General features: G+C 30.3%; 1 protein-coding gene across 2 annotated transcripts in view; it reads right to left on the reverse strand.

The window, feature by feature from the left end:
• Positions 1 to 18,374, reverse strand: part of LOC127290259 (beta-1-syntrophin) — a 634,564-nt gene that overhangs the window by 122,964 nt on the left and 493,226 nt on the right. The gene's annotated exons all lie outside the window — the stretch shown is intronic.

Genomic DNA, 18,374 nt, shown 5'->3' on the forward strand with positions numbered 1-18,374 from the left:
CATGTTTTCCTACGTATACAATTGTTTGTCAAACATGGTCTCTTGACTTTTCTCCTTCTCTCTCGCTCTCACTCACTTTTTTCTCGCGTGCAAAGACTTTGTTTGACAATAATTGAAAGCCTTTTTTCTGCATGAGGCATTTTTACTCGCTACCGCTTCCCTCCATCTGCATTTGCATCTGTGTCACTCCTTCTCTCTCTCTCTCTCTCTCTCTCTAACACACTTTCTTTCTTTTCCCGTTAGTACTCATCGTTTTTCATTCTGGCTTTTCCTCCTAACCACCTCTCTCTTTCTCCTCACTCTCACTCTTTTTCAGTTTCTCCTCTCTTTTTCACTCCCCTTCACGCTTCTCGCGTAATTATTTCTATCCGCGATTGTGATGCAAATTTTTGCTGTTTTCCCTCGCCCCTCTTCTCTTCACTTCCCAACGCTTGGCGTTGCTCTATGTTTCCTTTCCCTCATTCCATCTATTCCCTCTTCAGTATCGTCTCTCTTTCTCTTCAACTTCCCATTCGTTTCAGCAGCCTTCGTAGTATTTCTACCAACCCACGATTCATTCGCGCGCTTTATTGTCGAGACACGCGGGTCTCTTCTCTCTTTGAGCTTTGCTGAAGAACAACAACAACAACAACAACTTTTACGGACAAAATTTTCACGCCAAAGTCTTACCTCCCCGTGTAGATGTTACACTCTCTTTCTCTCTCTCTCTCTCCTTCTACTTTCTTGTTCCTTTTACAAATTCCTCAGACATTTCGACATTTTTGACGGTCTTTTACTTTTTTTATTTTACCTACACAAAAAACTATTTTTCTTTGTTTTTACTCTGTTTTGTATGCTTACATTCCACGCTATATTACAAATAAACGAAAATAAGTCACTCACAGTGAATACAATAAATATGCATGCTCTAATTACTGTGATAGGTTCAATTCAAACTTGAATAACTAATTTGATAATAGTCAAAATATGCATCATTAGTGGATATAATATCAAATATCATTTGGAATAATATTTAAAGTCATTTTGAAACAGTTTTATGTTCTCAATTAGTAAGTTTTACTAATTTTATAGAAATCGCAGGGGCATCAGCAGTAATTGATACACTTACTCAACCTATATTACAAAAAGATCTCACCGCTACCGCTGTCTCAAGAATCTATGTTTTTAGGGTTGTTAGTATTTTGTCTCTGATTTTAACCTCAAACCCAGCGGCCTCTTGAACAATAAATTGACCTATTTTTGAGGTTATGTTTTCAGATTTATTATTATTTTAGCCCTAAAAATCAAAAAAATAGGTTAAAGACGAACATAACCTTAAAGTTCAAGTTTAGATGTTAAAAACATAGGTCAAAACGAACATAATCTCAAAATTGAAAGTCGTAAATAATATCTTCTATAAGTGGAAATGGAAATTGAAAAAAAAGGAAATGTGAATGAAAATGGGAAAAAGTTTAAGAGTAAATAAAAGTGGGAATGGAAATTGGAAAAAGTTGCTTCAGAAGTAAACATTAAAAAGTAATTTTCTTCTGTTTTTTAAAATCAGAATTTTAGTTCCTGTATTGTTAAAAAATCAAAACATTACAATTGGGTCAACCTACAAACAACTCCCTTTAACTGGATAAATCTAAAAAAAATTTATTTCTACACGTATCTCAAAAACAAATTAAAATCCCTTCGATAAAATCGATAAGGTAAATTTAAAAAACGTCACTTGCAACTCATACCCGTATAGATATAGCTGAGGGAATAGACGAGGAAAACAGGAAATGGGAAACTCATCGACGGAAATACGCGGATGTAATCATTCCCTTTCGAAATCGCAGAACACGCGCACACATACTGAAGGTAATTGGGGATATATATATATATAGTATATAGTTATATATATATAGATTGGCGTAGACATCTGGAGAATGAGGTCCCTGGCAGAATGGAAAACAATACCCGGGTGTCAGCGTGGCTGCGTTTATGGAAATCAACGTCGAGAGCTGACAGCCCTACGGCATCATCGTATCCAGCAATTGCGTCGTGGGCCACGTTAGAGCCAAGATAACGCTTGCAAATCGCATTACACGTCCGGAGCTACACGTTCACTAACCCGAACCCCTCTCCCTCTATATGGTATATATTGCTACAGAGAATCTAAACTCACTCGACCTAGTTTCTGATACTAAAATCCGATATGGGAATGGGAACAGAAGACAGACTCCTCTACGTCGTCACTTGCTTTCGCTCATCGTAAACGCATCTCCAGTGAACCGTATATTCCTGTTGCACATAGCGCATGATGTCTCGAATAACGATCCTCAATAGCCGAGATCCAAGAAGAGGTACGGTCCTACCTCACTCTCTAGGAAATGCTATCGGGTTTACCCTGTAAACAGGGTTCATCCACCGATACGGAAGCGTCATTAGTGGTTGTGTGTAAACGTTCCCTTACATTTCGGTCAACGTTATTGAAGTCCTGTTACCCTTACGTCACCCTCGAACGATCCCTCGTCATCCCTGAAACACCCGTCTCGCATGATACCTCCACAGATATATACACTATATATCGATGCGTGTGTCTACTAATTTGTATATCAAGGGCCGGCTGTTGACACTGTCCAAAGTTCCGGGATTGACACACGAGAAGGTTGCCTTTGTCCGATGATCTTGTTCCCTTATATCTTCGATACTCTTGTCTACTAACAATGAGTACTAGTTTCATATATACAGTATACACGCTCAAAAACTAATTTGTAACTCGAGTGTTGAATAATTTCCCTTTTCTCCTATACCTTCTTTCGTGTTCTAAATTGCACTTAAGAGGTTACACTAATCCCAATCAAAAATTTACTAATGGCGCAGTACTGGCACCCAGTATTGGCGCCAGAGTTGGCGTAAATTTGGGATGATAAAATTTTACCAGTATTGGCTGCCAGAGTTGGCACCAGTACTGGTAACCACTACTGGTTCAGTACTGGCTGAGTACTAGTAGTTTTGTAATTTATTTTATACGAAAAGAAAGCTTTAACTATAACAGAGATAAGTTTTACTGCAATAGTGAAATCTCTGCTCTAGGTAATTCCTTTTTTTAGGAAAAAGTGTGAGAAATTTTTAGTAACCCAACACAAATTAAATATTAATTAAATTAGTCAACTAACTATTTAATATTTTATTATATGTGACGCTCCACGAGAGAAGGGACCTAACGTGCTTTTGACTTAAGGTTCATTCACTGTGTCATTCCACGGTAAAAGCGAATTTTAACTCAAAAGCACGTTAAGTCCCTTCTCTCGTGGAGCGTCACATATATAAAATCGAAAACACCTAGAGTTTTTATTTTTTATTAAGTATAATATATATTGCAAATTATTATTTGAAAAAAATCAAAAAATAAATATAAAAATATGTTTGTTACAAAACCAAAGTTTTTATAATATATAAAAACAGTTCAGTAAAAAAAAAATGTTTATAAAATAATTATAATGTATATAATTATACAATTAGCTATTTAATTATTTTATTATTCACTTTAATTATTTGCAACAAAATAAATTTTTGAAAGCCTTTTTTACGGTTATGTGGGAACCTCCCACGTGACCTAGTATGGGAAAATGTGTTTTGGTAGTATACGTTTCACTCTAAAATGAGAAAAGATTTTTGTCTAAAATTTTGAGGGATGATAGATTAGGGTACAAGGAATCTCGCTGTTCTCCGAAAAATACATAATTTTGAGTAAAATTATTAAAAAATGAAGTTTAAAAAAAGTGGCATTTTTAAACGAAAATGAAAACAAAGATGGCGGCGCATACACAGTGTATCAGTGCTCCAGTAAACAGCGCCAATTTGAGCGAGTGGTCGCTGAATGAACTATGCTTTAATACATTATTTTGTTATTTATTGCTTTATTTTTATTATTTTTACGTTAAGTTATAGTAAATGAGTAGAACAGCGAGATTCCTTGTACCAAACAAAATCATTTCTCCAAAATTTTAACCCAAAATCATTTTTTATTTCAGTGTAAGTTTCAAACCACAAAAAAACGTCCTTTGCCCACATACCCTTAAAAAAATAAAAGTTTTTTTTTTAATTTTTAACAAGTGTTGTTAAGAAAATTTTGTTGGTTTATTGCATATTTGAAAACAATAAAAAAAACTTGCAAAATGTTTTGGAATTAGTCTCACAAAACTTTTTGTTTAAATAAGTTTTCCCACAAAAAAGCAAAATAAAATACCTTTTAATTTTCAAAAATAAAATTAAAGTGAAAAAATTTTTATAAACAAAATATGTAAACAAAAAGATTCATCAGGTTCCCTCTAGAACTTTTTGTAAACTAGTATTAATCAAAATGAAAATCTATTTCAGCCAGTACTGGCTCAATATCGGCTCAGTACTGATACAATGAAAATACCAGTACTGGTTCAGTACAGACTGCCAGCCTAAGCAGCCAATACTGAACCAGTACTGCGCCATTAACTCTGGTATAATACTGAAATTTTTGGTTGGGATCTGACATTTTCAAAAAATTGAACATACTAAACATGATTCGATTAAAATGTCAATGGTTATACTGAGGTTTTTGGGGTCGCTGAATCCGAATTTGATGTCAGATTTACAAAATAGAAAATGTCGGAAAAATTTAAAATTGATTCGATTTGCTGAAAATTTGGTACTAGAGGGTTTTTGGGGTCGCTGAATCCAAAAATTTTTTAATTACCAATCTAATATGGCAGATCTAATTTTGTAAATATTATTAGAAGCTTATAAAACTTGGTATTTAGGGATTTCAGGACTTGAAAACTATCAATTTGAAATTTGATTTTTTAAGTTTACTGTAATCGATCCAATGTAGTAAATTTTGTATTAACAGTATAATGTAAATATTTTCCCATAAAGGAATTCCTTTACGCTTCTTGATTATAAATTATAGGGGAATAGTGTCAGGGGTGGACACAGTTTTGGTTTTTTGTTTATAAATATTTTGTTTAGATAAATTCAGTCAATTGTGGTATATGGGTGGAAAGATCTACAAAAGAGGAACACTTTTGCTGTGGACCGTAAATTGATTGGTCCAAAATTAAAAAAGTTATAAACATTTAAAAAAAAAAAAAATCTAGTCAGGGTTGGACTTTTCAGTCAGGGTTGGACACTTTTTGAAAATCGAAACGCATTATTGGTAAAAACGTAAAATAACATTTGTAATGTTTTTTATTCTTATTTTTTCATGTTTATCTTTACTTATTGTTTACAAATTGTAAAGCTTCATGGGTTTAAAAAAGGAATCAACTCAAATTACAAAAAATAACGCTTTATTGTTCCAAATAACTCAATGAAATGATGAACAAAATTTATACAATTTAAGTATTATTTTTCTAATATCTTTGGCACAATTTTGCACTGAAATATCAATAAAATAAAATTTATTTATAAATTGTGTCAAATTCATATAATTAATATGGGTGTCCAACCCTAACTGTATAAAGTGTCCAACCCTAACTAGAAGCATCATTTTCGAATTGTGCTAACCATAACTAGACATGTGTCGCGATTCGAGTTTTCACTTTTTTTCTTCTTAAATTATGTACCCCACAATACATTCAATAAGCTTATCTTGCCGAATTCTTGCTTTTTTTACACATTTTTTTAGGTTTATTCACAAGTCAAACAAAACTTTTTTTGTCTCTTCGATTGCACCGAAGTCACAGGAGACGCTACTTTTGATTCTCCAAAAATGTAATGCCACAAAAAGTTAGGTTACACTACTAGAAGATTCGTCACGTACGCACACAGGTGGCGCTAGTGTTCTTATTTAAAAAAAGCCAAGTGTCCAACCCTGACACTATTCCCCTACGATTTTCTTAAGTTATATATTAAGGGTGAGTTTTTGCGGATCGAGACAAGACACTATAAAATTCTAATGTTAATTAAAAAAGTAATGAAGCTCAGAGTAATAAAAGTCCTATTTAGCTAATTGTGTTTTCACCTTAGGAGTTCTTCATTTAGAATTTCCAATAGTCTCTCACGCTTCTCTTGTGCTATCGCGCCTCACCATTGAAAGGGATGGGAACTCGATATTGCCGAGTGAGAATAGGATCGTTCTCGCAAGAATTTCTCTTGTATTCGCCAGCAGCTTGCTCAGGTTTGTGAATTCATTTGCTTTCAATGTAGAGTTACGATCAGCGTAACTACATCTTCGGCAAGGGAGAGAGAGAGCGAGAGAAAATTTAGTAAGGCAAGAGGAAGGGGGAGGGCGGCCTCTGAAACAAAGGGAGATATAAACGACCAACTTCCGTGGAATCGCTACACGTCCTGATAATAAATTAATTAAGAAGTTGTGGACTCTGCTGAGAAATCGAATATAACGCGTCTAGTAAAATTAAATTTATTATAGACTTTAGAGACAGCAGAAAAGAAGGAGGCAAACGAATCAAGGAAATTTTTTTTACTCCCACAAATATTTTTCTATGCCTTTTCTATTTTCTTTTTCACTGGAATTACTTGTTTCAAGTAAACATATATTTAATAATAACCCAAGTAAACAATTATTTGAATAAATTATTTAACAGAGAAGGTCAAAGAAAAGTAAATAAAATATATAAAAATATATAAATGTGAGGCATTCTTTGTCAAAAAGACCCAGAATAGATTTAACTAAAAAAGGTCCATATGGGTTTAAATTATAGCAAATTTTGTCTTTTTTTGATTCCGTATGGCACTTTTTAAATATTAAACATGGGGGACCACAAATGTTTAATAAAAAAAAACTTCAATATTATCGAAAAAAGTAATATTTTTTTAATACAAGGTTAAAACTTATTTTTTTCAAATAAAAATCGATTACCGACATAGAAATCTATATTTACCGATTAATGATAAAACAGTAAAATGAAAATATAAAAAAATACCGACACAGTAATCTACATTACCGACTGGTGGTAAAACAGGAAAATGAAAATATAACAATTACCGACATCGAAATCTACATTACCGACTAATTGTACAGAGAAAGAATTTTTTTAATTTACCATCAGTCGGTAATGTAGATTTCTGTGTCGGTACTTTTTTATATTTTACTTCTACTTTTTTACCATCAGTCGGTAATGTAGATTTCTGTGCCGGTAATCGAATTTCAAGTCCATGTTCGGAATAATAAATATATACAATTGTAGAGGAAATTAAAAAATGTAACAGAAACAAAGGAGACGACAGTACTTGAAATTATCACTTACATTTAATATTTTTTGTAATAAAAATTAAATTTTAGTAAAAGTGAAAATGAAAGTCATTATTATGAAAATCAATGTCGATGTGGATGTCAAAATGAAATAACATAATTGCACCCCTGATGAGAGAGTTCATGCAAGCTGTATGAAAGTTTTTAATCTTTCTAAAATTGCATTAAAATTTTTATTCAAATAAAAAATAAGATAATTTTTATTCAAGCAATTAAATTAATTAGAAAAGTCGCAAAGATGACTGGCGTTGACTGCAGACAACAAGAGACGATAAGAGACGACTAAAGACTTCGCTAGAGAAATTGTAAACAACACAAACTTTCCTCTAGAAAATATTGCGATTTTAAATTGACTGCGTCGTCAAGAGATTTCAGTAAATAACCCCTCAGTTTTTTAAAATTATTTTTAATAAAAATCTGGGATTTAATTTACATAAAAATCTATGATTATAATATTAAAATTGTTTATTATTTTTCTTCTATTTTGGTTTTTAGTTTAATAAAACTTTTTTTTTTTTTTTTTGTTATGAGCAAGAATATTTATAATATACTTACACGCGCCACAAAGGCTTTTAGATTTTGATATGGAAATTTGCAAGGCATTATATTTTGAATTTTACAACTTTGATGAAATTCGTTCTGAGCGATTGGATCGTGCAAAATTTATGCGAGGTATAAATAGTTTACGAATGCGACCGATCCTACATTTACGAGCGTTAATGGAGAAAGGGTAACTGCAGTTGCAATGGAGTTGGTGCACACAAGCACACATACGAACAAGAGAAGTGGGGCTCGATTCAATCATCAGATAATTGGTCCATCGAACATTGCTATTCCCAGGATTATAAAGTTTGCCACTATCAATTAGCATACTTTGAAATATCTCTCAAAAGACATTTTATATTCAAAATCTTTTCTATATAATCTTTGATTTACATTATTTTTTCAATTCTATTAAATTATTATGAATTAATAACATTTTCTAGTCTAATTAAAATATTTTTCTTCACGTTTTAGTTTGAAAATTATCATATGGGTAAGTTTCAATAGTTTACCTTCAGTGAATGTTTACTGCTGACGATGACAACCTATGAGAGTAAAATCTCCCTTATTCAAAAAAGAGTAATTTTTATAAAAAAAATTCTGCCAATCAAGATATAAAGTTAACAAGAAGCTTTTTTCTGAAACTCGACCTAAAAGTTTCCATATTGTATTGCCCATAGAATAAAGAAGTTCCATTCAGAGACGCTTATCACAAGTATATGGGATCTATTCTAAAATATTTTGAGGGAGAAAAAGAAAAAAAAAGAGAGATGGATATAAGAGAGTAATACTTATATATATATATATATATATATATTGGAGAATACAATTGAATAGGAAATTTCTTATGGAACTGGGAAGTTGTGTAGTAGCTTTTTCAGGAACAGATTTAGGAGAATAAATGGAATCGACTTTGCGAAGCGATTTGGGATTTTGAGCTTCGCACCTGGGGGAAAATCCTCGTTGTATGGGGACAACCGGAAATAAAAGGACGCACACAACGACATGCAATTCGAAGTCCAAGAACGAAAGCTGCTTCCGCTTCCTGGACACGTAGTGACCTGGTTCCTTCACTTCCACCGTGTCTCTGATGGACATGACGACGACGACGACATGGACGATCATTTGAAAATATATATACATATACACTCACAAATAACCGTAAATAACCAACACACAAGTAAACTACGACTCACAACATGAAGAATGATGGATCGTTTCATTTCTTCGAAATAGGATTTTTCGCGACTTCTATACCCTAGCTCGTCGCGTCGACCTTTTTATTCTCTAACTATTACATTGTTGGCAAGAAATCTTCAAAAAATATTGCACACAAACACGTTCAAAATGCAAGAAATACACACACACACAAAGAACTTAAAAAAATCCGACAAAATTAGTTTTTTTTTTTATATACAATTTGTCGTGAAATATAATAAAGGAAAAATTTATTTAATATCATAAAAAGAAATTTATATTAATACGTGAGATGATATACAAAGTACAAATATTAAAAGCAAAAAGTAAGTTTCAAAAAAATATGCTTGAAATTCTAAACGTTTAAATGAACGAAATCAATTTTTCGGTATATATTATATACATTTTTTAAATATTACTACAGCAATAAAAAAGTCCATTAAACATTTAATAAATTATTAATTTATATTAGATCCGTCAGTTTGAATTTTTGAATTTAATTTGTTTAATTAATTTAATTTGTGGACAAAGTCTACTTTAGTATAACCACTGATACAGAAGAAATATTTAAATTAATTAATAAAATAATTTTGGTTATTGATAAAAACGATAACCCTCATAAATTAATAACAACATATTTTACTAACTCAAAAAAAAAGTAATGGTATTATTAATAGCTCGTAACTAATATTTTCTCTCAGTGTGTTAATTAATTTCTCATTCATTTTTCATCAAAAAGAAAATTTAATTTTATCCCGCATATGATATTTATGATTAAAACAGATAATTTGCAAATTTAAAATAAAGTCAATTTTCATTTGAGCTTTCACAACTTTTATTATTGATAACCCGTGGAAATTTCTAATTTGTATATCACGAACGTATTTTACAATAACATATATGTGATTAATCTTACATAATTTTGTATGCGTTGAGGTAATTTAAAATGAAAAATGTTGACGAATGGTAAGTAATTTTGAGAAATAAATAAAAGTCAACATTGCGCGAATGTTCATTTTCTAGAAAAAAAATTGCCTGTCATAAAGGGCCATATGTTGTACGTGGAAAAGGCCTTTTACGACATGCATTTATTCGATAAAAACTTTTTACTATCGTCTATGTGAGCGATGAGGGTTTAATAAAAATAGCTTTAGATTAAATTTCATATGAGGTTGTGTGACAATATAAAAAAAAAATAGATAATACTTTTATCTTTATCAATCTATATTATTCGAATCTACAGTAGATAATAAAAGAAAAATATTTATGTAACTAACAATGTAGGTTGTTCAAATATAAAAAAGGATAATGCACCTTAAAATGCAGATTTAACACCTAAATTTACGAAAAATAAGAACGCAAATTATTTTTGCAATTAAATATTATGAAATTAAGAAAAAGAAATTTTTACTTTTTTATTCTCACTGTGTCTGTAAAAAATTTAATGACAGAAAAAAAAATAAAAAAAAAAACGCATGAGGAGAATTGAACGTATGACCTACGGACTTTTAAAGCCTATCGCACTAATTACGACGCTACGCAACACTACATAACCAAAAAAATTATTTTCTTCGTTTCTTTATGATTTTAAATTCATGAATCAACAAAGTAAACTATATAAGGTAAACGTACACAATTACAGCCTAGTACGTTATTACGTGCTATTTCTTTATACTAATTGAAATAAGAAATTGATAAAATGTTTCAACCAGTGAAAAATTGCAACACAAACTTTGCTATTTATTAGATCAATATTCTGTGTTTTAATTGCATCTATTTTGTTTATGTATTGAAAATAAAAGTTTTTGTCAGTCAGTCGACGACTGAGCTTTGTGCAATACAATATACTTTAAGTGACAGCTAGGACTGAAGGTGATCTTCGTAAGGATATTAAAAGTGAAGTGTGTTTATTTTTTAATTTATTTTTTAATTTGTTGATTAATTATGATCTATTTAAATTATATTTTCTATTGCTGAATTATTTTTAAAAGTTTTCTTTATATAAAAATACTTTTTTAAATAGACGGAATTATGTTCGCTCTTCTCACACGAAGTACATTATTCCGTTTGAAACACGTAAATAGGGAATTACATTGTTTTATATTATACTTATTTTAATGAATCTAATAAGAATATTAAATGTGTTTACATTTTTTAACAAAAAATGAAATTATAAATAAACAAATGAGGTAATTGCGTACTAGTATTTTATTAACCATATTTGAAATATTTTATTAGAAATTATATGAACGGAATTAGGTTCAAAACATTTTATACATACATTCATTATTCCGTGCTATACGCCATATTTAAGTTTAAGTAAAATGGAAAAAGAGTTTGTTCACAATTCTTTAATTTTAAACTTATTAATTATCATTTTAAGAGGCAAATTTTTAAAAGTATCGTTTTTTATAAGAATTATTAGGTATTGTCACGAAAATAATTCAAGCAAAATGTGAAAAAATATCAATTAAAAATTAATCAAATGAGTGGGACAAACGCGCTGGCTTGATAGAGACGATATCCTCATCTACGATGCTCAAGATGTTTTAAAAAAACTGAATCCTCTAGTATTATTTGATGACCGTAAAGTATATATGTTTAATGATTTATAATATTATTTCAAAACAAGTTAATGACCAAAGCGAGTAACCAAAGAAGAAAAATAATTACTGAATATTACAAAAATTATCATTTGAATAAACATTATTTTATTTGACATCTGTGTAAAAAATATCCAAAATTCCCTTTTAAACACAATCTTAAACTAATTTTAAGATTATGTTATTAATATTCTTATAAGAATAATTATTATCAAACAAATTGATATCTTATATATAAGTATGTGTGAAAACCTGGAGTATGCCGCAATTATGGACAAGTTGGAACGGAATTAGTTACATGACAATATTTTTAAAACGGAATTACATACAATTGAAAGGATTTAAAATATGTTAAAAAATAATATAAATTTAGTTTTTGAACAGATATATAAAATGAAAAATTGAAAATGATTGATTAATTTTTACAATACAATTGTTTTCTTAAACTTTAAGTTACTTGATAAAATAAGAAAAATAAAATTCTCAGGAAGGGCCTTAACATGCCGTAATTGTGTACATTTACCTTATAATGGAAAATAAGGAAATATTGTTTAAAAACAAAATTTGGCAAAAACTCCCTACATACCCTCACAGCACCAGATATCCTAGGATATTCTAAGGATACTTTAAGGATATCCAAAGTAGCGGCGGTTAGGATATCCTAGGGATATCTCAGGGATATCTGAGGATGTCCCTAGGACGTCGCAGGGATATCCTAATGATTTTCCCGGATATTATTAGGATATCCTGTGGATATCTACAGTATGTCTATATTATCTTATGGGTTAGAATATCCTTGAGTCGTTCTAAAAATGTCATTAAGGTATCCATAAAACGACCCTAACATACAAATTAATTAAATAAAAATGGAAAACATATTTTTTGGTTGTATTTATAATGTATTTCCAAGATATCTAAAATGATTTACCTTGTCTACAAGAATTCTTTTTTCTACTTTTTCTTTAAAAAATCTCTTGAAACCAACTCAAGCGCTAACTATGAAACACTTGCTCAACTATACATACACAGAAAATTAAAAGGCATTAAAATAAGCTGCAACGCTTCTTATTTTAATCCAATTTTGGTATTAAAATAAGCAAAATTGGATTAAAATAAGAAGCGTTGCAGCTTATTTTAATGCCTTTTAATTTTCTGTGTATTTTATGTTATTTGGCCAGACGTTTGAGACTCACTATTGTTCATAGTTTGATTAATATGTAATACCTAATAACAACATCACCGGGAGGGAAAGTAACTTTCCCTCCCGCTCACTGACGTCACCCCCGCTACACAGGTAAGAAATAGTGTACTTTCGATGCGTGTGTTAGAACAAAAATTGTTCATTCTGTCAGTCCCATAAAAAACGAATTTAAAGTGTCGAAAATCGCATTTTTGGCTTAAATATATGCTCTAATTTTATCAACTTTAAGGCCCAGATTTGAAAGATGATTGACAATCATGGGAAACCTATTTGTATCAAAAAATCGCTATCTCAAATAGTCAAAATTTGAATCATAATGATATCCTAGGGAGATCTTAGCGATATTTCTAGAATATTTTAACGATATACCAAGTTTATCCCAAGAATATCCCCACGATATCACTAGGACATCCCTGGAATATCCCAGGGATATCCCTAAAATATCCTCAGGATATCCCAAAAATATCCTACGTAACGGCGGTTTGGATGTTCTGAGGATATCCTAAAATATCCTATGGACGTTTTCAGGATATCCTACATTAGGTTAGGATATCCTGAGGATATCCTTTTGTTGTGAGGGTATTCACTGAAATCAAATATCGAAATTATCAAAGTAATTTACCTGTAAAATAGGTTTCCCTGAGACAAGGGGTATAGGTGAAATCTGAGGTTTGGGTTAGAGAACCACGAATAAGTTGAAGCATTTCCTGCTTTCGAACTCTCATTTCAACCAGTTTCCCACGTTCGACAGAGAGTCAAGCGAGTGTACGTAACGAGTGGTGCGGAAGGCTAAAAGTTGTGTAACAAGGGGTTACTGCTTGAGGGCTGAAGGTCAATTTAGAAAGCACAGACTGTCATGGAGTGAGAACTTGGTTGGTTTCTAATCCTTCCAACAACCTAAACTCTCTTCTCCCTCTCTATAACTATATGTGTGTGTATGTATGTGATATTCTCTTAACGATGGAAAGAAAAAGAAAAAACAAGCAAAAAAAAATATATATATATACCCCTACATATGTATAGTCTAGAAAAGAATAGTTACACGAACAACGTTAAAGTGAGCGGGAAAAAGGATATATAACAAGGATCTGTATAGAAAGGTCAAAAGTTTTGTAACAAGGGTAGCGGTCGAGCGAGAAGCCCATACAACGTTTTTACTCAAGAAAAAAGCAATCCTTTTGTTTCACATTTTTCTTTTTTCCTCGGGCTTCATTCGAACTGTACAATAATCAAAGTGTTTTGCAGTTCAGTTAAGAATCGATTCGTTAGCCATCCATCGATCAAGGAACACCACATTGCACAGGCAAGGAATATTTTCTTTTTTTTTTTAACTGTAAATATCGTGAACATTGAGAAAAATGGATCTTTAAAACCTACGCTTGAGTGATTGAAATATTTTTCTTAAATTGCAAACAGGACGCACAGTGGTACAAAATGCTTATATTTTTTGTTGAAAAAAAATTAGAGACCATATATCTTGACTGATTTTCGAATTTCTTTTTTTTTAGGGTTCCGTACTCGGTTCGGAACCCTATTAATATTTTAGGGTTCCGTACTCGGTTCGGAACCCTATTAATATCGGTTTTTTTTGAAATCGTGTACCCCCCCCCCCCCTAGCGGCCACATAAATTTATCTGGAGGGCTGAAAATTAGTACACATATGTATTTTCGCGTGTAGATTACAGGAAAATTATAGCGAACTTGATTGGAATTGATTAACATAGCGTTGTCAAGGAAAAACCATGAATTTTTACGAAAAATGCCTAAAAATGACTATGTACCCCCCCCCCCCCCCCCCCTAGCGGCCACATCTTTTGACATAAAGAGCTCAAATTTGACACACTTACGTATTTTTACGTGAAAATTACAGGAAAATTATAGCGAACTTGATTCGGATCAATTTACATAGCGTTGTCAAGGAAAAATCAAAAATTTCGAAAAAAATAATTTATTCTCCCTAGCGCACACAATATTCAACCCAGACAGATCATATTTAGTATACAAATGTATTTTTACGGGAAAAATACAGGGGAAAAAAAGCGGTCACGATTAGAGTTGATGATTAACTTTTTATCAAGTTTTTAAAGAAAAAATGACAATTTTAGGAAAAAAATGTATTTTTCCACCAAAAACGAACAAAATTTTATTTAAAGGAAATTAAATTTATATATTTTAACGTATTTTTACGTGTAGATTACAAAAAAAATATAGCGAGCATGATTGGAGTTGATTATCATAGCGTTGTTAAGGAAAAACCATGAATTTTTACGATAAATACCTAAAAATGAGTATGTACCCCCCCCCCCCCCCCCCCTAGCGGCCACATCTTTTGACATAAAGAGCTCAAATTTGACACACTTACGTATTTTTACGTGAAAATTACAGGAAAATTATAGCGAACTTGATTCGGATTAATTTACATAGCGTTGTCAAGGAAAAATCAAAAATTTCGAAAAAAATGATTTATTCTCCCTAGCGCACACAATATTCAATCCAGACTGTTCATACTTGCTGTAAAACTCAATTTTTGCGTGAAAAATACAGGGAAAAAATGTAAGCGCGATTGGAGTTGATGATCAATTTTTATCAAAATTTGAAGAAAAATGATAAATTTCAGAAAAAAATGTATTTTCCGCAAAAAACGAAAAAAGTTTTTCTACAGTGATTCAAATTTATATATTTTGACGTATTTTTACGTGTAGATTACAAAAAAAATATAGCGAGGATGATTGGAGTTGATTTTTCTGGAATTAATAAACAAATTTTATTTTTTAGATAACTTTCGATTTTTCCTTGACAAGCAGTTACTAGCCTTATATCAATATCTTAAGTTTTATCTCTTTTTGACTTAGAAAGATAAAATTTAATATTCAATATATTTTTAAAATGTAAATACAATAAAAATATTGCGAGTTGAAATAAAATTATGTTTCTTATATTTTTTTAGTAAAATATTTTTTAAAAAATAAAATCGGACAAGTGCGAGTTACACTCGCACTGAAATCGAGGGTTCCGTACTCGAAGCGAACTTATTTGGTATAAAAACAAATGTTTAAAAAATATGTGTTGTATGACAAATAATATAAGTGATACGAAGAGGAACAATTTTCTTGAATTTTACAAAATTGTTCCTTTTTGTATCACTTATATTATTTGTCATACAACACATATTTTTTAAACATTTGTTTTTATACCAAATAAGTTTGCTTCGAGTACGGAACCCTCGATTTCAGTGCGAGTGTAACTCGCACTTGTCCGATTTTTTTAATGAAAGCCCGCATGGAAAGAGAACAATGGGCAAAATTTCGTTACAAATATCAAAACGAAATTAAAATTCGACTCTCGTCAAGGTCCCTGTTTTAAAATAAAAACTCTTTTCTATATTTTGTCAATAAACTTAAAAATTTTCTAAAAGATGAACCAAAAGTTTTGAACGTTCAAATGAACAAATTTTTTTTTTATTTTTTAACTACTTTAAGTACGAATTTTATTACAAAATATTGTTTTAAATATCTAAAAAGAAGTTATTAATTTAATATTTGTTTAATTTACTGTTTTATTTTACATTTACATTATAATTTCTACTAATTTATAGATTGCAAAAAAAATTTTGTTCAAAATTTTTTGGTTCATTCTAAAAGATAAAAAAAATTAATAAATTTTCTAAATTAAAAGGAACTAATTTTTTTTTACAAAAATAAAAATGAATTTCAGCTTTTCTGAACTTAGAAAAATGTTATTAATTATTAAAAAAATGTATTTCTAACCTTAGTCAGCAAACGATGTATCACATATTTTGGTAAATAAGATTTGCCGGAAACACGCGATTTAAAATATTTCCAACACTCCCAAAATTGTGTTTAAATAATTAAGAAAGAAAATACTTTTTCTAAAAATATTGCGATCGCGATTTTAAGAATTTCGAACACTCCCGAAACAAACAAAATTTACTAAAACGTCAAAAAAAACAAATTAAATACTCTTTACAATTTTTTCATTAGCCGAAAGTTTTGAACGTTCATATGAACGAAATATTTTTTTTAATCTATAAATTATTAAAAATTATGATGACCATGTAAAATAAAACAGTAAATTAAACAATTATTAAATTAATAACTTCTTTTTAGATATTTTGAACAATATTTTGTAATAAAATTCGTACTTAAAGAAGTTGCAAAAAAAATTTCGTTCATATGAACGTTCAAAACTTTTCGCTCATATTTTTTCGTTTGTAAATTAAAAAATTTTAGCACTCCCGAAACTATTCACTTATTCAAACTGTCAACTAAAAAACAATGCTGAAGTCCACAATTTTTATGTTCAACAATTAGAAAACAAATTATATTTTTTAAGACGTAAAATTAGAAAATTTTTGTTATAAAAAAAAATGTTTTTGACCATTTTTTGATCAATAAACATTGCATAAAATATCTTCCAAAACGAAAATACATAGGTATATAATTTTTTATTTAAAAAAATATTTCTTTAAAAATTGTTAATCATAAACGTTGTTATTTTTAGCATCGTATAAAATAAATATATATAAACACAGCGAAATTTTTTTTCTAAAAAGTTGAAAAATTTCCACTCACACGTCTAAACAGGTCAATACACGAATTACAACTGATTGAATTATGTTTGGGATTTTCAATCTCCATTTGTTATGACCTTAGCTTAAGGTTTCCTTTGTACTTAAATATAAACACACAGCCAGGGCAACAGGTATAAAAATAATTTCCTAATCACTTTACGGTAGCAGTACAGAAGGTCCAAAATAAAAGGTCCAAGACAGATTATCCTAACCGAAAGGTCCAAAGGTTGAAAAATCCAAACTCTGGAAAGTCCAACATCTAAAAAGTCCAAAACTAAAAATTTAAAGTCCAAAAATAAAAATTTATTTAATTGATTGATATTTAGCCAATGTTATTGAAATTTACATAATTTTTAAATATTTCAGAAGCATTGTTTCCATTGTTTTCAATCTGCACCGCCAATATATTTTTGTATTCTTACCCGCCAAATGTTTGGTGTAAAAAAACCCATCGATATGTAAATAACGCGTTTTTCCCAGTAATATAACTTCCGCGGTTGCGTTATCCATTTTTTAAATAAATTAAATCACAACAAATTTAAGATTGAAAATTAAACACAAAAAATTTCGAATGATACCACGACGAGAATTTGCATGTCAAATGATGCAAAACATTGAAACTATGAAACCAAGGTTACACGTTAAACAACTTCATGTGAAACAAATGAAAGTGTAATAAAAAATTGCTTTCCCGCTGAAATAAAATAAAATTTTATTGGACTTTATATTTTTTGGACTTTTCAATATTGGACAATTTTTATTTTAGACTTTTTGTTTATTTTGGACCTTCTAATTATTGGATATTTATAATAATAAATATTATTCAATATGGCGGACAACTCTTCCAAATTCACTTGAAACTTGTTACTGGGGAGTTTTTGGAGTCGCTGATTACGATTACGATGTCAGTTTTTCAAAATACAAAATGGCAGAACCAATATGGTAACAAATTTTTGAAAAATCAATTTAATTTACTTGAAACTTTTTACTCGGGGGTTTTTGGGGTCATTGGATTACGAT

This window comes from Leptopilina boulardi, unplaced genomic scaffold (assembly GCF_019393585.1).
Source record: "Leptopilina boulardi isolate dan_hultmark-lab unplaced genomic scaffold, ZJU_Lbou_2.1 LbouV2_58, whole genome shotgun sequence".
Lineage (NCBI taxonomy): Eukaryota > Metazoa > Arthropoda > Insecta > Hymenoptera > Figitidae > Leptopilina > Leptopilina boulardi.